Genomic DNA, 5,370 nt, shown 5'->3' on the forward strand with positions numbered 1-5,370 from the left:
CTAAACTATACTGGGACAACTAAACTACTGAGCACGAACACGAACCTGAACATAAAGGAAGGAAGACGATGGTACATGATGATGATGACGGCAGGGAACACACGGATGAAACATGGTGGATACGCAGACGGACCAGCAACTACAATGACAGAGGACACGACTTAAATACACACAGAGAAACACAGGGGAATTACACACAGGTGGTGGACACAGCTGGGAATAATCAACAAGACGAGACAGAGGTAAAACTGAACACACTCGCATGAGATGCAGACCTTCACAATAAAACAGGAACAAGAAACCATCACACTAAGACGCAGACTCGACATAGAGAGACAGACAGAAAATGACACATGAAACTAAACCCACACAAAACATGAGGGCACAAATCTTAAACCCAAATAAACAGAAACATGGAACTCTAACAATAATAATAATCATCGCACCCAAAACCACAACAATCATTCAAAAAATAAACTAACAATCAAAACTCAAAATACTGGTTCGAAACTGACCCAGAACCATGACTGACAGTGCTGAGCAGCAGCACAAGGTTTAACTAAGGTACAGGCAAGAGAAACCTCAAACATCACAGGACTATGGTCAGTAAACAGCATCACAAATCTCAACGTTAAACAGAAAAAACATGAGATAAAAAAGATCAAGTGTGTCCACGTTCATGTGTGGAACTGGGCACACATTGCACCAGATGAAAAGAATCAATATGGTTTAAAAAACCCTTTGCCATGGGCATATCAGGACAACACAATGAATATTACGATCCCCAACAATAAATTTTGTCACATTTTGACCTGTATTCTGCCAAGAAGTCAGCGAAGTTATTCACAAAGTCCTTGTTGTATTTTGGAGGCCTTTAAGCCACCTCACGCAACACTGAGTGAGAGCAGCCCAGCTCAGAGATCAGTCTGTAGTGTCCAGTTTCTGCTTACAGGATCCTGTACATTGGACAAAAAGAACAGCAGATAAAATCTGTAGTAAATGGTTGGATCAAATAAACTTGGACAGATCCCATACATGATTACCTCAATACCTTTCGATAAATTACATAATTTAACATCTGTGGAACAGGATGCCTTGAAAAATCTTATACAAGAAAAGCACATTGTTATAAAAAATGCAGATAAGGTTGGTCAAATCTGTAATCTGGATAAAGAGGATTATTTACAGGAAGTCTACTGACAATTACAAGACATAAAATATTAAAATGTTTACAAGCTCCATTAAAACCAGAGACTCAGAATCTTGTCAAAAGTATTGTGAGGGAGCTAAGAAAAGAGGGTTATATTTCAGGAAAAATATATGTCTGCTCCAATTTTTCCTCGTCCTCGCTTATTTTTTCTTTGACCAAAGATTCATAAATCTCCAGAGACTTCTCCAGGTATGTTGCATTTAAAATCCCTGTAGGATGACCAATTGTTACTGACTGTGACTCTAAATCACAGAATCACAGCATATATAGACTCTTTTCTAAATGCCAGTTATGTGAAAGATACTTAGAGACTTAGACTTACAGCTTTTTATTGTCATTGTGCAGTTTCTTGCACAGCGAAATTGGGTAGCTGGACCACAAAGGTGCTAAATTAAGAAGAAGAGAAACCAATATACAACGAAGGTGGAAAAATAAATAAATAAATACTTAATTAAATAAATAGAATAAAATAAAAAGCAGTGTATATGTATACATAGGTGAGTGGAACTATATACATGGTGTATGTGTAGAAAACATTGAAGCAGACTGAGACCAAAATAATTGCACATGAGCCAAAAATATTGCACAGAACATGAAAACATACATATGACTTTATTGCCAAACTGAAAGATGTGAATGATCCATATGATACCTTACTTTTTACAATAAATGTGGAGTCCGTCTGTACCAACATAGACACAGGGTTGGGCTTACTGGCAGTGGATAAAATCTTTAACCCTTTACAGTTTTTTCTGAATGCTTACAGTTTTTTCTGAATGCTTAAACCCTAACTGTGATTCCTGTAGCACAATCTCTAAAACTATTCAGACTTATAGCAAAACCACTCACTGAGTTTGCAAAACTAAAAGCACAAAAACTGCTTTGCACTCAGTTTGCAATTTTGTAACACACACTTTGCAAAACTGTAGGCACAATTCACTGCACAACACTCAATTACCAAATTTCCAACACACTCCTAGCAAAAGTATACACATGTATGGCTATCATTAACACTAATTTGCCAACTGTCTGGCACACTTTCACATGTGAAAACTTCTTTAGATAATTAGTTCACTTTGCAATCAGCCTAAGCACTATAATACAGGTAAGCTGTGTGTGCGGAGTACAATGGAGGGAGCAGAAAGTGTGAGAAGTAGAGGAGGCCGAGGAAGAGGACGTGGAGGTGAAGAAGTAGGATGAAGAGGACGACAAGGAGAAGGAGGAGCAAGAGGAAGACGAGGAGGGGGGAGAGGAAGATGAGGAGGGGGGAGAGGAAGGGTAAGAAGAGTAAGAAATAGAATTGCTGATGACATCAGAGCTACAATAGTGGACCATGTAATCAACCGTGGAATGACCCTGAGGGTAGCTGGCCAACGGGTCCAGCCTAACTCGAGCCGCTACACTGTAGCAAGCATCATAAGGACATTTTGAAATGAGAATCGGTTAGTACAGTCACTTCGCACAAAGATTTGTAGCACTGCCATATGCCAATGAGAAACACACCAATACCATTGATGTAAAAATACTGAAATTGTTACTTTACAGAATTGCTAGATGACCAGATGCTGGGGCAGAGGAAGCATGTTCACTGCAGACCAAGTAACCCATATAGTCATTATGGCGATTGCAAATAATCCTATACTTGGAAATAACCACTTGTGTTTGTTTTGATGTGTTTGAATAAACACCAGTACTTGAAGTTTGGATCCCTCTATGCTTATGGATCTATGACAGAAGTATGAGCTCAAACTGACATGGCCTACCTTGTGCACAGAGAAAGCAAAAGCCAGATGTGTTTTGTATTCATACCATCAGTGTGCAGTTGGCGCATTGTGTGCTTAGTAGATGATGGCTTGTGTGTACTGTTTGATACGGAAACGCGATTTTTACGAAGGTGTGAAGAGTTAATCTAGCTGTGTTTGCTTTTGCAAGAGAACTACAATGTTTTGATGATTGGGTGACAGGTTTTCTTATTTGTGTGAAGAGTTTTGCAAAATTAGCCTTTTCTTTTCTTATTTCCTTCCAACCATAACCCTTTTTCTTGTTTCTTTCTTAAACCTTTTTTCCCTTTTATTTTAGAGGTAAATTCATTCATTCCCTTATCCTTATCTTATTTCTTTCTCGAACCTTTCTTTCCCTGTTCCCTGATATTTTACAGCTAAATTAATTTTCTTATTCTGTGTTTGTACTTTTGTTTACTTTTCTTATTCCCACTTATGGTTTTTTTAGGTTATTTTTTTAGTCGGTCTTTCCTGTGACATTTTATGACAAATTCTGGTTGTGGAGGTCAGGAGGAAAATAAATCAAAGTTCATTTTTTCACTTTCATCTTTTTTATCTTCTTCAAGGATAATTTCTTCTCTTTTGGTGTGTTTTATTTGGGATTCAAAATGTGATAAGACATTTAATTTTGGTTTGGATGTAAAAAAAATTGTGTGTATAGGTTGATTTGTTTCTACATTTTTCATCACTGTAATATATTTTCTCACCTGTATTGATGAACGGCCCTAACATTAGTTTGGATCATTTTTATTGCTCAAATTGATGGATCTTAGTTTCTGACCCTCCTCCAATTTTTACTTCCTGTATTTGTCCAGGTGATGGGAGCAAATATCCACAAATAAATACGATGAATGATGATGTAGTGCCCCAGCTCTGAGTTTTCACTCATTTAATTCTCTAATCTAACCCTAAACAAAACTATACCCTAACTGTAACCCTGACACTAAAACCATATTTTGAGTCTCAAAAGTACTGTCAAACTCGTGAGGATGGCACTTTGTCCTCATAAGTGACTGTTGGTCCCCACAAGTACAGTAGCATGCCAATATTCTGAACTCACAAAGATGTCTAAACATGTATACACACACACACAACCACACACACACACACACACACACACACACACACACACACACACTCAGATGTGTTTAGAAAGAGATGTTCCTTTGGTATAACTGAGCTGCTCGCTTTGATCTTGTTAAACACACTGAATAATTGAAAATTATGGAGTCAACAATACTCTTCACACATAACATGTCAAATGAAAGGGCCCAAAGGTCAAAATAATAATTATTATGATACTTTCCACAAAAACAGACAGAAGTAGGTCAAAGGTCAAAGTGGATGTAGTCATAAAACAGTCAGCAGTGTGTTAGGTTTGCACCGATATCAGTGGAGGACTTTACCCTGAAAAATGCAGAGTGTAATGTAGAGTTTGATGGTTTTCCCAGAAAAGGAGGAAGAAGAGATGGCTGAGATTCTGTGGCTGGGATTTCATTGTGGATCGAGGTTTCTATCAAATCACGTTGAACGTCTATGTGGTGATAAGGTGTTCACAGCTGAAAATGACACAGTGGGGTCTAAATCTTCTGACAGTGGTTGGACAGCATGAAGGAAAATGGTGGAGCAAATGTATTCGTAAAGAGTTGCTTTATCGGCGCTGTGAACAGCCACTTTATTTCCTGCTTTGAACTGTTTGTTTTAATGACACTTTGAAATTGTTTATTCGACCTGACAGCGAGCGTTCTGTATCCACACACACACTTTCAGTTCTTCTTCTGCTGTAATGAAACAAAAATTGATTAAACAAGCTCCGTCGAACTTCCTGCTGATGTTCCTATGTGAAGCAGTCGGAGACGTTCCTCCAGCTGGATGACACGCTCTGCTTTGATACAAAATAAAGCTCCGATATAAGCTCTACACTAGTTTATCTCGTGACTTTGAATCCCCCTGAAGATACTGACAGTGAAGCACGTACATAATACTCCAGCCTTTCAACTCTGATCTTATTTAGTTCAACAACATATTTATTGTTGTCATAAACAGACAAGAGGACAACAACAAACTGCTCCTCCCATTCAACACATGTCAGTCCATATCCCAGCAAACTAAATCATCTCCATTTACACATCAAATAGAAACATGAATCACTTGTAATGATTAGAAACTTGATAGAATTTCAAATCTAGTTTGGGGAGTCATTCAGTGAGAAACAGTGAAATGATTTTCCATGTGAAAAGGTGGACAGCAGAAACAGAAAGAAACAGTGAAACTAAAAGAGAAACAAAGAGCTTTGGAACAACGAGGCAGCAGGAGGACAGCTGCAGTTTAACAGCTTCAACTCACTGACAGGAAACAACATTAGAAACATCATCATCC

Source organism: Rhamphochromis sp. 'chilingali' (genome assembly GCF_963969265.1).
Source record: "Rhamphochromis sp. 'chilingali' genome assembly, chromosome: 1".
In the NCBI taxonomy this organism is placed as follows: domain Eukaryota; kingdom Metazoa; phylum Chordata; class Actinopteri; order Cichliformes; family Cichlidae; genus Rhamphochromis; species Rhamphochromis sp. 'chilingali'.